This window comes from Helianthus annuus, chromosome 14 (assembly GCF_002127325.2).
Source record: "Helianthus annuus cultivar XRQ/B chromosome 14, HanXRQr2.0-SUNRISE, whole genome shotgun sequence".
In the NCBI taxonomy this organism is placed as follows: domain Eukaryota; kingdom Viridiplantae; phylum Streptophyta; class Magnoliopsida; order Asterales; family Asteraceae; genus Helianthus; species Helianthus annuus.
In genome coordinates, this window is record NC_035446.2 from 2,092,373 (window position 1) to 2,110,731 (window position 18,359).

The following is an 18,359-nucleotide window of genomic DNA, read 5'->3' on the forward strand; positions in this document are numbered from 1 at the left end:
CTTGTCCCGTATCTCCAAATCAAACTCTTGGAGCAACAACACCCATCGGATCAATCTCGGCTTCGCATCTTTCTTCTCCATGAGGTACCTAACTGCAGTGTGATCAGAGTAAATAATCACTTTACTACCCCATATATAAGACCGAAATTTATCCAATGCATATACCACCGCAAGTAGCTCTTTTTCGGTGGTTGTGTAGTTCAATTGTGCATCCGAAAGAGTCTTACTTGCGTAGTATATGGCAACGGGTTTCTTGTCAACCCGTTGTCCCAACACGACCCCCACCGCATAATCACTTGCATCGCACATAATCTCAAAAGGTAAAGACGAATTTGGCGATTGCAAGATTGGGGCCTCCACTAACTTCTCTTCTAAATTGTTAAAAGCATTTTGGCAATTTTCATTAAAATCAAACGGTTGGTCTTTCAACAACAAATTACATAAAGGCTTCGTTATATCACTAAAACCCTTAATAAACCGCCGATAAAACCCCGCATGACCTAAAAACGACCTAACACCTTTAACAGTCGTGGGATAAGGTAAAGTAGATATGACTTGTACCTTAGCACGATCAACCTCTATCCCACGACTTGAAACCACGTGCCCCAACACAATTCCCTCTTGAACCATAAAATGGCTCTTTTCCCAACATAGGACCAAACTAGTTTCAACACATCTTTTTAATACTTTATCTAGTTGGTCCAAACAAGTCTCAAACGATGATCCAAAAATTGAGAAATCATCCATGAAGATTTCCAAAGACTTTCCCACCATATCGGAGAAGATACTCATCATGCACCTTTGGAAGGTGGCGGGAGCATTACATAATCCAAACGGCATCCGCCTAAATGCGAAGGTACCGTAGGGACATGTAAATGTAGTCTTTGCTTGATCTTCCGGATGGATGGCAATTTGGTTATAACCGGAATAACCATCTAGGAAGCAATAAAATTTTTGCCCCGATAATTTCTCAACTATTTGATCAATAAAAGGTAAAGGAAAATGATCTTTGGAAGTTGCGGTATTCAACTTCCTATAATCAATACAAATTCGCCACCCGGTTACCGGCCGGGTAGCTACCTCTTCACCTGCGTCATTTTTGACGACTTGTATACCGGCTTTCTTGGGAACCGTCTGTGTTGGGCTCACCCATTGGCTATCCGAGATCGGGTAAATGATACCCGTATCAAGCCACTTCAACACCTCTTTCTTCACGACCTCCCGCATGTTCGGATTTAACCGCCTTTGTGCATCTCGAACGGGAGTCACATTCTCTTCCGTGATGGTTTTGTGCATCACCACCGAGGGACTAATACCCTTCAAATCCGCAATGGTCCATCCAATCGCCGCCCGATTGGTGACCAACACTTCCATCAACTTTTTCTCTTGCTCTCTGGTTAAATTTGATGCAATGATAACCGGGAGAGTGTTGCCCTCTCCAACATAAGCATACTTGAGATGCTTCGGCAATGCTTTCAACTCCACTTCCGGAGGCTCCACTAAAGACGGCTTCAATTTAGTATCAATGCTCTCCGGTAAGCTTTCAACTTGGTGCGTCCATGTCGGTTTTCCTTCTCTAACCGCAAGCACCTCTAAACTCCTCACTTCCTCGTCCATGCTTTGCTCCACCTCCACCTGTGACCTGTCAAACATATAACAATCCTCCATTGTATTTTCCCCATAAACGACTGTGTCGCAAAGAGGTATACACGTGTCAACAATGTCTGCCATAAAGCATTCATCATCAACTGGAGGGCTCATAAGTCCGGAAAAAACATGCAACCTCAACCTCCGGTTTCCAAATGTCATGTCAACCGTTCCCGTTCTGCAATCAATTTGAGCATTTGCAGTTGCTAAGAACGGTCGACCCAAAATCACCGTAGGTTGTTTGGTTGGGTCCTTGGCCACATAATCAAGTACAAGAAAGTCCACCGGATAGTAAAAATCCTCGATTTTCACTATCACATCCGAAACAATTCCACGGGGTAGTTTAGGTGTCAAATCGGCTAACACCACGGTGGTGTTTGACGATTGAAGTGGACCAAACTCGTATTGGTCATATAAACTACCCGGTAGAATGCTTACACTAGCACCAAGATCTAGAAGTGCCCGGTTGATTTTAAAATCACCCACTTGAATTGAAATGATGGGCGCACCCGGATCTTGAAGCTTAGGTGGAAGTGCACCCGAAAGAATCGAACTCACGTTTTTGGTTAAATCTAATTTTTTTGGAAATTTGTGAGTGCGTTTTTGGGTACACAAATCTTTCAAGTACTTAGGATACGACGGTACTTGTTTAATTGCATCCAAAAGAGGTAAATTGATTTTTACTTGTTTGAAAATTTCCAACAACTCTTCTTGTTGTGGACCTCTTTTGTTTACAACCTTTTTCGTCGGTCCCTTCAATGCTTCGGGATAAGGGGCGGTATTAGCCTCCACACCCTTTTCCTTAGCCTTAGGGACGGGGATGGTCCCAACGGGTGGGTTGTTTTTCTTTTTCAAGTCATTTTTATTTGACCCGTTTGACCATCCTCACGCTCATCTTCACTCGCATCTTCCACCACCCCTTCAACAATTGGGGTGGTGGTGTTTCGACACCACTATCGACAACACGACCACTACGTAAAGTAATTTTATTAATTGGTACCTCACGTGTGTTCCTCGAACTCGACCCTTGATGCTTAGGGTTCATGGTGGTGTCACTTGGAAGCTTCCCCATGCCTCCCTTTATTTGGGCCACTTCTTCCGCTAGTTGACCCACTTGTTTCGCCAATGCCTCGTGTGCTTTGTCTCGGATCTCGTTTGCCTTCTTTATCTCTTTAACGTCACTGTGAGTCTCCTTTTGCATGTTTAGCAAAGCATCCATCTTGGCACTCAAGTCGTCACCACCGGTTTGGTTATTTGACCCGCTTCCGTTACCGCCTTGGTTATTGTAACTCTTTTGGTACCCACCTTGATACCCTTGGTTGTAATTTCGTTGGTAACCTCCTTGGTTACCACCTTGACGGTTTTGGTATGATGACCCACTTCCTCCTTGATTACCCGATTGGAAATTCGGGTTCATTTGATTTGAAGCATTGCCATACCGGAAATTGGGGTGATTTCTCAAACCCGGATGGTAAGTGTTGGAGTTCATGTCATATTGTTTTCTATCTCCATACACTTGATTGACTTCTTCGGTGTAACCACTCGACCCCATTGAACATTGCTCGGTCGCATGTCCAATATCCCCACATTCTTCACAAACCGCAAACTGAACCGCATTTACCTCCTTCTTCTCTTTCAATTGGGCTATTTCCCGTTCTAAAGTGGAAATCCGGTCTTTGGAATCGAGATCGGGAAGTGACCGGGAAACTGGATGTCTTTTCGCTCTATCGGCCGATTCTTTTTCTTTGGATCGTTTGCTCATCCTTTCCAAGAATTCCCAATCATCATCTTCATGATTGCTCAAGAGTGTACCATTGCTTGTTGTCTCGAGACGATTCCAAGTTGCATCATCCAAACCCCGTACAAAGCATTTCACCAACTCCTATTTTTCTATTTGGTGATGTGGGCATCTCCTCATTAGCTCTTTGAATCGGGTAAATGCTTCATGTAGAGGCTCACTCGAAAGTTGACGAAACGACCGAATTTCATCTCTAGCATCGTCGGTCTTTGCCATAGAATAGTATTCGTCCAAAAACGCTTGTTGCATTTGTTCCCAAGTTCGAATACTATTGGCCGGAAGTGTAAGGAACCACTGTTTTGCCTTGTCTTTCAACGAAAATTGAAATAACCGAAGCTTCACTTCCTCTAGTGCGAAATTATGCCCTCCAATAGTATCACAAATGGAAGAAAACTCCGTTAAATGCGTGTACGGCTCATCATTGGACCTCCCGTTGAAATGAGGAAGTATGTTGATGTAATGCGGCTTACAATCAAACATCCTCCTTTCGCATACTATCGGAGAATTATTCTCGGTCACTATCGGTCGGAAACGGTCATTTACTCCCCGTGGAGGTTGTTGACGACGTTGTGGCCCATTAACTTCTTGATCGACCAGTCTTCGATTATCCCTTCTCTCACCTCTTTGATCCCCCCTTCGATTATCTGTCACACCCCAACCGATGGCGGAATCATCGGGGCGCGGCACTAGGCGAATCAGATTGCTCAAGAGAATCCATAACAACTATATTGCGATAATATTTATTACATTTGTCATCCCATACTAACAAACAATACAATCACGTAAGTTATCACGGATTTCTTGTCCTCTCGAACAATTCAAATCCGACAACCTAGATTTTAGATGCGTTTCTAGACTTCCTAGCTTGATTTGATGTAAACTTCGGCTAAACCTGCAACATACGTTAAAACTTTGTCAATACAAAAGTATTGGCGAGTATACAGGTTTGATATGTGTAGTATGATAGATTAAAAGTGCTGCGAATTTCCACATGCATAAACGTAATACACGACATATATACTCACAAAACTGATACTACCAGCTAAGTCCTCGATGCTCGACTCTGGCATAACTAGACCCCGTCGGGTGGAATAGTACTCTACTAGTTGTTGGTGGGACGTCACGAGTATAAGTCCTAGCATACATGCAACTAGCATCACGTATATCTATGCAAACAGTTATTCGCAAGTGATAAATTGTCAAATTGAATCCTTCGTTTGATAAGTTCGGTTGTTATGGAACGTATGTTACACCCAAAATTCGATAAAAGGGGTCAAGTATACTCACAGTGCGTTCTTCGATGTGATGTGCCACAATGATTACCGGGGCACCACTTACTCATATTGCCATCATCGTCATGACGGTTAGAGTCATAGTACTCACCCGATAGTCCTCGTTAGCGTTGATTACTCACATTTTGACACCTCACGCTCATCGAGAAGGGTAGTTTAGGCCCATATTCGACATCATCGTGAGTGTTATGCAAAATAGGTTTGTAATAGCGATAGAATATGCGTAATTATTCGATTATACTTCGATTTAGCGATATAATTGGTATGATTACATTATGATCCGAACCTCCGGTGCTAGGCGTAACGAGTGTATCGAGTAGTAACAACGCACGAAGGTGCGGGTTGTTACAGTATCCCCTCCTTTAGGAAATTTCGTCCCGAAATTAATCCAATAGTAGGGTCGTAAGGGTTGATGCGATTGAGAGTAGAGATTATTAGCGTCTAGATAACGAGCGATCGATTACGATTTGGCGAGTGAAAATAGAGAGAGCATACGATTCGATTACTTAGAAGTGATAACACATACAAAAAGCAATTTTATAGCGTTTTAAACTTACCAATACTCGATTAATTTCCGAAGTTAATTAAGAAAAATCTCCTCATGGCGCGGTGTCGACCGTTTTGATGTCCACACCAGCGCTATGTGGAGGGTTTTGTTATTTGATAACAGGTTTTGAGTTTTACATTTTAAAAGAATCAGGTGGCAAAATAAGTTTTAAGAAAACTTTCCTACAACGTGGGTTTGAGCTGAACTCGACTGTCGAACCCTCGTTCTCGGGAAGATTCCTATCGGTCATTGCAAAGGTTTTTAAGGAAAAGAACTGGACTTATGAAATTTTTCATTGGGCACGGAGCCAAACTGATTCAATGTTTTCTCCATGTCGTAAGGAATTTCACTTGTCCAACGGTTTTAATAAAAATTTTATAAAAATAGGTCTTCCTTAATATTATGGAAATATAATTTACATCGGGCCCCACGTGGCACCTTCCCACAAAAGTTCGTTAATATGATTAAAACACTTATATATAGGAAGTACCAGCGGCGTATCCACCATGCTTTACCCATATTAACTCTGTTTCATGAGGCAGTGTCATGTGTGCCGATAAGACACAGATAGAATTTCGATTCCCTTGATCCTAGCGATGAGGTGCTAGACCGAGTTTTGAATAGAAATAAGTTGGATGCAAACCAAGCGTAGGCAACGGGTGCGAGTAGTCCGGTCGCACAACGCTGATATGGTATGCTTGGTTGGACGGCGAAGGACACGATTTTGATTCGAGTAAATGAGATTTCGATTTGATTCCACACAAGTTCGCATGGCACGTTTCCACAAAACTTGCTAATATGACAAACACCATGTTTCCATATTAGTTTTATCCTGTGAAGCGATGTCATGTTCCCTAACATTACACGACCGACGATGACTTCCAAGTAACATTCGAATGTCGATAGGCAATAGATTCCAACAGATTGATAAAAGGCGATTGTTGCGTTGCGAGTGATAGGCGACTGGTTGAACTGATTACACCACAATTAGTACTAATGCTAGCTCACACGGCCTTTTTCCACAAAAGTCAACTAATATGGTCAAAACATCACTATGTTTCAACCTTATTAGTTTTGTCTCGTGAAGTGAGGTCTTGCGTGCCACATGACACGTAGAATGCATGCATCGATAAGTGATAGCGAGCCAAGATGATAGTATCGAGTTGAAGGATTAGGTGCGAGGCGCGTTAAGAGTGGAAGGCGGCGAGTGATTCTCGATACTCGTCTAGCGAATCCACAATAGACGATCCACACCAGCTGATAGAAGTTCACACAATCAACAATAACTAGCGTTAGAGATTTCTAGACAACACATGATGCGATTGCGATTTCGAGCCACTTATCGAATGATTTGATTGCGAGATTGATCCGGCAAAACTGCGATTAAGTTACGTTCTAGACTTTACGACCAGTCTCGCGTTGCTCCAATTGCTCTTCGGGGTGAACTTACCTAAGTTCATCGATGTGGCAATTTGTGTACGCGGACTTACGAGAAGCCTCGCAGTGATGCGGTTTAGTTTTGTTACGCCTTGTGATTGATGGTAGAGTGTCAAATTAACCATAATAGTATAATAGGTCTAATAACGTCCAACTCCACATGGCACTTTCTTCACGAAGTTTCGGTAGTATGGTAAAGCGTACCCCCGCGTCACCCCTACTACTTATGCCCCGTGCTTTGGTGTCACACTTTGTTGACACGGCCTTGACCGTGCTTTTAAACGTTATGGCACCATTAGAACTTCACTACGATCTCCGTGCACTGACCAAGATAATCCCGTGTGCACCCGTGATTAGTTGTCCCTTGCACGTATACCGTACCTCGTTCTAAGAGTGTTATAGGGATAAAATACATAATATAGTACATAGTGCTAGCGTCTAGATAGTGCTCGATTGTAAGAGAAATAGAATCCACACACGATGATATATGAGATAAGTTGCAGAAATGATAGCGATAAGTCGTATTATTACAACAACATTAGGATCAAAATAACGTTGTTGTGGATACTTGCGGAGACGGCGGTTGCTGATGACTTCCTTCCAGGTTACGGTCCGGTACGGCACTGCGACGTATAATGCCCATACCAATTGCAATTTGCGCAATAGCGACATTTTGCTTCTAGCGGATGATGATACGTGCATGTGAAACACAGGGGATGAGATCCATTGTAAGCACGCTTAGACTGAACTGGAACTGATCGGAGAGGTTTGGGTTGCGGCAGTCCAGTTGTTGAAGAGTCTGGGCTCACGGTCTTTCGTTTGCGGCTCGGTTGGGCTTCTCGAGTTGATGCAGTGTCGTCCTCGGATTTGCCTGATGATTTGACGGAAACATTGTCGGAGCAATCCTTGGAAGAACCCTCCGAGGAGTTGTCAGATGAACCATCGACCGATTCTCCAAGGGAATCGTCGGATGAGTTGATGAAGATTGCTTGATGAGCTCGTGTGACAGGCTTCTTGAAAGAGAACCCGTCCACGACTCGTTTGCTGTTGATCTCTGCGGCTAGTCGGTAGGCTTCTTCGATGGTAGTAGGTTTTGCAGCTTCGACAAAATCACCCACACACTCTGGTAAGCCACGAATATACTTCGCGATAGCTTTCTTCGGAGTGTCGACTTGACTTGGGCAGATTAAGCTAAGCTGTTTGAACCTTGCTGTATAGCTCGCATTGTCACCTTCGGTTTGCTTGATTTCCCAAAATTCGTTCTCTAGCTTCTGGACTTCGTGAGGAGGACAATATTCTTCCTTCATGAGTTCCTTCAGCTCGCCCCATGAGAGGGCGTAAGCTGCGGAGATCCCACGTTTGTTGCGTTCGGCGGTCCACCAATCGAGTGCTCGTGATTGAAATACTCCGGTGGCGCAAGTAGTTTGAAGGTCCTCGGGGCACCCACTCTGACGAAGGGTAACCTCGATGGCATCGAACCATTGGAGTAATTGAGAAACATCTCCTTCACCCGTGAAAGGCATCGGATCACAGGCTTTGAAGTGTTTGTAGAGGAATGCAGATTCCGTCTTGACGTCTTCCGGGGCTCGAGAGTGGCTTTGAGAGTGCACTTGCGCGACAATTTGAGGAATGAGCTTGACCACTTCTTTGGTCACAATTGAGGCAATCCTCTTATCGGCGCGTCGCTGGGCTCTTCTCCTAGCTACTCGTCTCGAGATCGAGTTGTTGGAAGGCATCTAGACAGAAGGATTCGGAATGAGATTCGATCATAATGATTTCTGAACTTTTGATGCGATTCGATTCGATCAAAACTTGGTATAGAATTTAATTAAACACATAGGAGCCACATAGGAAAATTCTAGGTTCCTAAACTCTCACATAATTGATTCGTTTTGTATATAGTACGTATAGGTATAGCTGTAGGTTACACATAGATATTGGTTCAGAATTCGTGAGGACGCGATAAGAGAAATAGCGTAAGCGAATTCGAGTACTTAAGCGTTTGTTTCGTTGCGATCATTCGGTCTTTGTTTTAGATTGCTATGGCTGTGCAAGTTGTGCGCTTTGTAAATCGAGGTTCGTAAATTCGATAAATCGAGAAATCGGTAAATCGTAAAGCTTAAATTTGAAAACTCATAGACGTAAACCATACACGTAAAATTTAGATGGAATGCCTTGGGTGTTTAGGCGTTGACTACCCAAGTAACCCGACTATAACCAACAGGTTCGGGCATACGCGTTGACCTAGAGGACTCACGCTTCCACTGGGATGCAGCTCCTAACATTCGTCTCTCTAGTCTTCGCGCAGCCTGAGTCGTTGTTATGGTCGTGTCCTTGGTGAGAGCTTTTGTAAACCATTTTATAGAGTGGAACAGTTGATTAAGGTATGGGTTTCACCCCTGGCTTAACAACTTCGTTCCCATTGGTGGTGGCGCTCATCGAATTAAATTCGAGAGTTCCACTAGAATTTTGAAATGGAGACCTTTTGTCGAGATGCGGATGTCACTCCTGGCTTGACGAAGAGTTCTCGTGCTAGGAAGATACGCTGAGTGAGCGACCTTATCGAGAGTTCTTGGTTTTCACACCTGGTCTCGACTAGATCACTCGGTTTTATTGTACGAGTAGTTTTGAAAACATGTGTATTATGGCGGCCTTAGGAAAGGCTAAGTAATATTCTAGCCTTAGGAAAGGCTCTTTGTGTGAAGCTATAGTATGCGGTGTTCACACAATAGTTGTAATTTTCAACAAATTCGATCGAGAGTAGCATGTTGGCCCAAACAAACCCTAACGAGTTCGTAAGAGTCGGCCTGTGGGTACTTAGACTATAGACTAGGTCAATTTTCTAAGACATCGACCCGGACTAGGTCGAGTCTCAAACTTTGCCTAATTCCCTATAGTTATGGCTCTGATACCAATCTGTCACACCCCAACCGATGGCGGAATCATCGGGGCGCGGCACTAGGCGAATCAGATTGCTCAAGAGAATCCATAACAACTATATTGCGATAATATTTATTACATTTGTCATCCCATACTAACAAACAATACAATCACGTAAGTTATCACGGATTTCTTGTCCTCTCGAACAATTCAAATCCGACAACCTAGATTTTAGATGCGTTTCTAGACTTCCTAGCTTGATTTGATGTAAACTTCGGCTAAACCTGCAACATACGTTAAAACTTTGTCAATACAAAAGTATTGGCGAGTATACAGGTTTGATATGTGTAGTATGATAGATTAAAAGTGCTGCGAATTTCCACATGCATAAACGTAATACACGACATATATACTCACAAAACTGATACTACCAGCTAAGTCCTCGATGCTCGACTCTGGCATAACTAGACCCCGTCGGGTGGAATAGTACTATACTAGTTGTTGGTGGGACGTCACGAGTATAAGTCCTAGCATACATGCAACTAGCATCACGTATATCTATGCAAACAGTTATTCGCAAGTGATAAATTGTCAAATTGAATCCTTCGTTTGATAAGTTCGGTTGTTATGGAACGTATGTTACACCCAAAATTCGATAAAAGGGGTCAAGTATACTCACAGTGCGTTCTTCGATGTGATGTGCCACAATGATTATCGGGGCACCACTTACTCATATTGCCATCATCGTCATGACGGTTAGAGTCATAGTACTCACCCGATAGTCCTCGTTAGCGTTGATTACTCACATTTTGACACCTCACGCTCATCGAGAAGGGTAGTTTAGGCCCATATTCGACATCATCGTGAGTGTTATGCAAAATAGGTTTGTAATAGCGATAGAATATGCGTAATTATTCGATTATACTTCGATTTAGCGATATAATTGGTATGATTACATTATGATCCGAACCTCCGGTGCTAGGCGTAACGAGTGTATCGAGTAGTAACAACGCACGAAGGTGCGGGTTGTTACATTATCCCTTGGGTTACCACCTCCCACAAAACGAGGAATCCGGTTAGGGTTTACATTGTTGTTGTTGTTATTGTTGTTGTAAAACCCATCATTCCGGTTCCTTTGGTTATTGTTTTGTGGTTGACGGTTGTTCCCATAACCATCGTTTCTTCCACCTCCGTAACCGTATTCATCTTCCCCAACATAATTGGCGTTTTGGTAACCAAATTCCTCATCGTCATACCTTCTAGCATTGTAGACGTTTCCCCTATTCACATAACCCCAATCTTCATCATCATTAGCCCGATCATCGTAATACCCCCCCATCGTCCGAATTTTCCGTATGAATGCTTACGTGTTCCGGCGATTGATAACCGGGAACACTATAGGGTTCATCATCGGGGATTGCATTCCTTAAATCGTCGATGTTGAAAAACGGGTCTTCATTTGCGGGATTGTCGCGATCACGGTTACCTCTACGATCGGAGTTGACATTCCGATCATCAAGGTTGATAGGTAACGATGCTTGTCGGTGAAGGGTTTGTTGTTGAGGTGTTCGTTGGGTGTTGTTGGTATTTTGGTTTCGGAAAGGTGGAGTAGGTGGTCTTGCGTTGGTGTTACCACCCGGTTGTTCTTGGGGTATAGGTTGGGTGTTTTGGGCGGGATAAAAGGTTCCTCGGGATTGGAATTGATTTGGATTGAGGTTTTGGTTAAAGTCTTGGTTGGAGTTGTGGTTTGCCATTGAATCGGTTTCAATGGTCGGTGTGAGTGGTGGTGTTTGGTTGGTTTGATTAGAAGCAAGAGTTGCTTCTAACCGGCTTGCTAGGTTCCTTCTTGCAAGTCTTTCAATTTCCGGTTCGTAGACTAAAGGTGAAGTCCTCCCGGAATTTCGTGTACGCATGCACTACCTGTAATCTGCACAAGTAACATACCCCGCGTAACAAGGAAAAAGACAAGTACAAAAAGAAAGCTAAACAAATTAAACAGTTAATCACAAAAATTCAAACAATATCCAAACACAAAGCGCACGCACTCCCCGGCAACGGCGCCAAAATTTGATCGGAGTGTCGCGCTCCGGTCAAAGATAATATTTATAAGCCCAAATTACCCTTAACAATGTGTTAGTGGTAGTAAGGGGTCGATCCACGAAGAGTATGTGGTTTGTGTATGGATTCGAATGAATTATAAACAATTGTCACAATTATGAAGCTTGCTAAAATATTTTTGGGTTTTCGTTTAATTGAAAGATGTGAAATTGGATTACTGAAAGACAACTACTACTTAACGATTGCACGAATTTTTGATATTTAGGACAATAATAATAAAAAGGAATCACACCCGGTTTCGGTAATTATTAACCTAGGATTTCTACAAGTTCTAATTTCAACTCAATTGCATTTGATTAACGGATTTAGTGTACCGTGACTTAGGTGCTACTAACTATCAACGCCCCGAAGAACGGACAAAAAGACACTCTGTAATCAACACAAGTAAATCCTAACAATGATAATGCACAATTACATATCACCGTTTCGTGAAGTCATAACTTTTAACATCGCTCGACAATTCACGAATTCGCAACAAATGTAACACTATTATCAAGAGTTTCAAAAATCAAATACAAATTGTCACTAAGTTAAAACAAGAACAATTCGAAACCCTAGAATTAACAACTACCTACACCGGGGTGAAACCGAGATGATTAGCTGCTCATGGTTGAAGAAGCTTGATCACCGGATGTTTGGAACGCGGAAGGATTCATCTTGAAGCTTGCTTGGATGGAGAATGATGAAGGTTAGTGATGGATGGTGATGGTGGAAAATGGTGAGTGATTCGATGAACTAGGGTTTGATGATTGGTGGTGGTAGAGATGATGATGATGGAATGGTAGGTGATTGAGAGTGTAAGAGATGGTGTCTATTGGCTCCCAGATCAAGATTCAAACTCCCCAAAGTGTGTAACCCCCGAATTCAATGCCAGCCAGCCAATAATATTCGAGCTTGACCCTTAATTCATCAAAATTCGCGTTCTGCAAAACCACCACCCGTCGCCGACGGGTCTGACCCCGTCGCCGACGGGTCCCCAAAAACGCAAATGCCTCCGACGGGTTAATTGACTGGTTACGGGGAAAAAGAGCCTACGGGTTTATCTGGGGGGCGTCGCCGACGGTCTGGACCCCGTCGGCGACGGGCTCTCCTTTGTGAATCCTCCATTTTTCGCTCCCGACTCTCCCGGTTGATCCATGACGCATTCTGGTGCTTTGGTTTCCGACCCGGTGATCCGTAAAGCTCCCAAAAAGCTCCTTAAACTTCATTAAACCTGCAAAACACAAATCTAATTAAAAGTAGGCTATTCCAGATTAAAAGTCGAATAAAAAAATCAACTTAAACATCAACGAACACCGGTTTTCAACCACGCATCATAAAGCTAAAGCCAAGAATCAATATTGGACCTATGAAAGCCAGACAATGATCCTGAAGCAGATGTTGCTGAAGAACAAAGAAATGCCAGCAAATCGAGAGGGGGAGTCTGAAGATATTCAAGCAGATATTGTTAAAAAGGAGTCTGTGATGAAGATTGAGATAGAAAAAAGCCCAGAGACTGATCAAGACCGAAGAAGTGAAGACACAGTATTGTCGTGACTCGATAGTCGACTCGTCAACATCTGAGGGGGAGTCTGTTGGTGCACTACATCTGTCAACTTCGTCTTGTATCGAGTCTTACATTGTATTGTATAGATTAGGGCACGTTTTTACGAGAAAATAGGAAGTGTATGTGTATAGGAAGCAGGTTTCGCTCATAGGGACATTTGCTAGGGGTTTCGCTTATGTGGATAGGTTAGGGTTTCGCTTATATGGTTAATGGGGTTTCGCTCATGTGGTCATGTCACTTGGAGCAAAACCTCAGCAACTATATATAGGGGTTCATTTGAGCGAAACCATAGATCTTAGCCTTGTATTCCATACCGAAGTGCTGCCGGTGTGAAGAACTGCGTGTAAACGTTGTCAAATCAATACAATCAGCATATTTAGTGAAGAATCAGCTATTTCTACCTCCGTTTCTTGTTATTCCGCACCTGAAACGAAGTTGAACACCTCTGAACGACTCGTTTAGGTCAGATCACGATCCTACAAAGCTAAGGAGTTAAAGTGTTAAAAATCTGACTTGATCAAGAAAGCTGTTGCTGCATCGAATGACATGGAGAAGTTCTTATCTGAAGATGGATCTTTCTCTTGCCAGAATGACAATACGGATAATGTCGCAGCTTCTACAAGTCAGGTAAAATCTGAAACTCCTAGCATATCTAGTGATTGTGGTGATATGAAACATGAATGTGCTAAATTAAAACATGAATCTAAAACGATTCATAGTCACAATCAGAGTTTAGTTATTGAACTGCCAAAATGCAAAGAGGCAAACATGGCCTTAGCTCGTAATGAAAAAGATTTCAAATCAGTAATTGAAACTTTAAAGAAAAGTGTTTCCGAATTAACAAAAACTGTTTTTAATAAACAAATTGGTATTAATAACTACATTAATATCATTGAGGAAACAAAGAATGAGCTAGCCGTGGCAAAGTGTGAGCATGATGCGATCAAGCTCAAATTGGAGAGTTACTCAAACTCCTGATATGTGATTGATCACATCATAGACGTTCAAAAGCTGAAAGGGAACGTGAAAGGCGTTGGGTATAAGTCGTGTCCACCTCCTTTGAGACACAACTATAACAAAATGCCCGATGAGGAGGAAATGCCTCGGTTTGAACCAAGTGTACCTCTTGATTATGAGGAAGTAACTACAAGATTAGGGTTCAAATCGGACAGTTCCTTAGTGGGCTCATCTGAAACAAAAGAAAATTCAACATCTATGGAACAAAGTGCTCCAACTGTTGAGGACTATGATTCGTCAGATAATGAATCAAATGTTAGTGATGAGGATACATCCCTTGATGATAGAAAAGGAGTAGACATTCCTATTGAGAATCATATTCTTTGTGATCCTCCTACTCTTTTTGTGCACTCTAATGTTAGACAAGAGATAGATCCTATCACTGAGACACTGTCTACTGTTAAAAGTGATAACGTGTTGTACACTTTAGTCGGTGATAGTAAAATATATTCAGATAAAGATTTCCCAATCAAAAATGTCAATCAATCTTTGATTGATAAAGTTTTCGAGGATTCTACAAGTAAGTTTTTGGGAAAAGCGATTCCGAGAGTTTCTGTAACTCAGTGTGATCCTATTCCAAAACCTGAAGTTAGAAGACAATTTTGGAAATCAAAGATTACCGACAAAGCAACAACCTATCGCTTTTAAAGGTAAACAAAAGAAACAACGAGCTTAAAAGCCTAAGGTTTCACAACCGAGGGTGGAAACAAAGGGAGCTCGTTACAAGAAAAAGGTTCAGAAGGTAACCTTCGTGAAATCAAGAGGGACTGATAAAATTGAAACTTTCGAAAACAAATCCAACACGGATTTTGAAAAGAAATAGTCAAAATAACTACACACAACACACAAACGGTTGTGATGTAGGACCAAGTACCTCAAGATCACGAAGTTCATCATCAAGCTCATACAGTTATGATACTCCGAGGTTTGTTGAGCGGAGATCATGCTTTGAATGTTGTGAGTACGGACACATTGTCAAGAACTGTCCATATCTCACCAAGGGAAAGGCAAAAGTTGATCCCTCCCGTGGTAACAATTACCATAAAAGATCTGTTTCACCAAAATAGGTCCCTCATTTGTTAAACAACGAGAAGTGAAACAGAAAAAGAAACAATGAAAAGAAGTTGAAAAGGCGTTAAAACCAGAGGTTGTCCAAACACAGTCTGTTAAATCAGATGTTAAAAATGAAAAACAGAAACAAATTTGGAAACCAAAAACTGTAACTGTTTTAGGGGGAGCTCAATCTATTCCGAATCATCAGGAAATCGAAGTCACAATCCTCGATGATGACGGACGACCCAAGTCTATGAAGGCTTGGGTCCCCCTCTCCAACTAATCTCTGAATGAGTGTGCAGGATGTTCCAGGAGGAACTATTGATAGTCTTAGAATTGTTGATAGTGGAGCGTCCATGCACAAGATCGGCGACATGCGGCTTCAAAACATTGTTACATCTAGGAGTTGTTGCCTTTGATGGAGAGAGAAAAAGAAAAGAAGAATGTCTGATGAAAGAAATTGAATGCTTCGACAAAATGAAAATCATTTCAAAGTTTGATTGTTAATGGCTTTGATCGGGTCCCTGGGATAGATTCAATTAAAATGTACGCACCTGCAGCACGTCTGAAGTTTAAAATCAACAAGATGAATGTGCAGTATACATTTCTTCACGGTGTGATTGAAGAAAATGTGTTTGTCGAATAAACCAACCGGGTGTGCGGATGCCTTGGCGTGGATTGAACAATCGCACACTACTTCTTAAAGAGAAAGACAAAGACCTTCGTTGGTGCAATGTGGAAGACCAGCCGGATGCGGAGGTTTCTGATCTTGTTGCTGTGAAGAGATTTCTCGGTTAATTGAAGTAGCTGAAAAATAGACCTTGAAATCCACACCGGGTGGATATCCAGTTTGGGAGAGCACTCAGATTCCTGGCAATGCACGAAGCAGTTGCAGGATACGGTTTTGAATTTCTAATCTCTCTTATACTTGTCGATATTTAAGCTGCTTTATGAATTATTTTCATCTCGTACAACACTCTTTGGCCAGACACGTTGATCTCAATTATCACCTCACACGTGATTGTTTCAATATGAAACTCATCAATGTTGTCATGGTCTGCACCGAGTACCAGCGTGCCAACTCATTTTTCCAAAATTTGATAAATCATTTCTGATTAACTTAATTTTGGTAAACGGCATTGAGGTAAAACATGAGTTAACCAACATCGGGAAATCCTTTTTGTAAATACCTTTGTGTTTTTAAAATTTATCATAGTTTGTTGATTTTATGGGAAGTAAATCCAAATTTGAAAAAAGTTAGAAAATTCAAAAACATCGAAAAATGTCAAAAAAAATATTGGACAAACAAAAATGAGTTTCCTGGCGAGAAAAAGAGAAAATGATAGTACATCAGTGGTCTGTCTAAACCTCTTTAAACTGGACTTAAAATGAAAAATATGTTAAACAGCTCTATATAAGATGTATCGGTAGGCTCACAATCCTTTTAAAGTGTGCAGGGTGATATAAATCTTAAATCGATAGAAGTCCAGGTGGGAACCATTAATTGGCATATGGTCTTAGTACCAAAATTTCGTTTGATTGATTGCCCAGGTTCTCAGATATGCGGTCTTTATGTTGTCTTATCATCAGGGTATCATGGTTGTATCTTTTACCGAAAAATAACGGAGACGAAGTTTAGATCTTCCATGATACTATACATACGTGTACATATTGCATACGACCTCAATAAGTGATCAACAATCACATGTCCCCAAAATAAGTGATAATATATCACAACATTATTGCGGGATTCAAGTTCGTCTCTTTGTCTGTGCGTTGGTACTAACCTGTTTACGGACTTGCTCCTGTGCCCTCATTCATCTGAAAATCAAGTTCCTCATCAATAAGTGATTTTATCACATAGGGCTTGTTTTCAACCAAAAAATAAGTGAGTTTCTCACATTTTATACGGTCAAACAGATGATAAGCAGTATACTCACTGGTAAGATGAACTCTCGTGCATGCCTTGATACGAGAATGTGTCGTGAGTGGATAAACATCGACTTGTAAGTCTAATTCATACCGTAAATCGTATCTCCTAACTATGATTACATCTGATCAGTTTGAGCTTATGTGGACAACAATATCGATAATTGTGGTAGTATACTTATCTAAAGCTTTAAACCGAAACAAAAACCATGTTGACAAAGACCATTAGCTGGTATGATTCTTTTACCTTGAAACTCACAAAATGTTTGACATTATACAGTCTTTTACTGCTTATTATTGATTGTGGTTAGTTTACTGCATTTAAAATTTCAGTTTTAGTGTAATTTGTAAAGTTCTTTTGATTAGCCGAAGTTGAGACTCGAATGTTTTCTGCCGATAAGCCTGAAACCAACTTGTTTTTTATTTCACTACTTAATAAAGATTCTTTTGCATTTGATAAACTTAACATAAAGGAAAATCTGTTCAAATTAGTAAAATTTGTTCAATCTGTTCAAAATTCAATGACTTGGTGATTTTATGTGAAAAACAAGTCCGCGAAAAACCACCAGGTCAACGAAAAACCTCCAGGTCAACGAAAAACCTCCCAGTCAACGAAGAACCAGTTCTGGTCAACGAAGAACCAGTCTTGGTCAAAGAAAAACTTTTTTCACGACAAAGAACCATTCTTCGTCGAGGTCTTCTCGAAGAACCTGGGTTCTTCATGGACCTTCATTATGGGCTAACTTTTTAAGCCCATTAAGGTTCTTCGTCGACCCAACAAGTTCTTCGTCGGGGTCAGGTTTATAAAAGGGAACCCCCAGTACATTATTGATCCCACTTTTTTCAAACCCACTCCAACTGTTCATCTTCTTCCACACGCCACCCCCATACTCTTCACTGACTCAAAACCCTTTGATTTTCTCTGAGATTTTTATCAAAACAAGGTATACAAAAGGACCATTTACAACTTTCGAATCTTCAGGACTTCTCTGTTTTGATCGAAATGTTTGAAAAACCATCGGAGGCCCTTGATGTTTGATTCTTTCATATAACTTTCTGTTTGATTTCTTTGTTTTTCATCAAAAACTGATAAGA

The 18,359-nt window shown here is 41.6% G+C and overlaps 1 protein-coding gene across 3 annotated transcripts in view; it reads right to left on the minus strand.

Moving 5' to 3' along the window:
- The window catches only part of LOC118486345 (probable disease resistance protein At1g62630), an 84,561-nt gene that overhangs the window by 60,543 nt on the left and 5,659 nt on the right, over positions 1–18,359 (minus strand). Inside the window, exons 2-3 of one of the 3 annotated variants that reach the window (XR_004878612.1) lie at positions 17,276–17,377; positions 16,731–17,156 (exon numbers count right to left, since the gene is read on the minus strand). The exons of 1 other annotated variant lie outside the window; for it this stretch is intronic. The gene's annotated coding sequence lies outside the window, so the exon portion shown is untranslated. Of the gene's footprint in view, positions 1–16,730; positions 17,157–17,236; positions 17,378–18,359 lie in introns of those variants that run through there. One more of the 3 variants, XR_004878611.1, reaches the window with a different exon arrangement.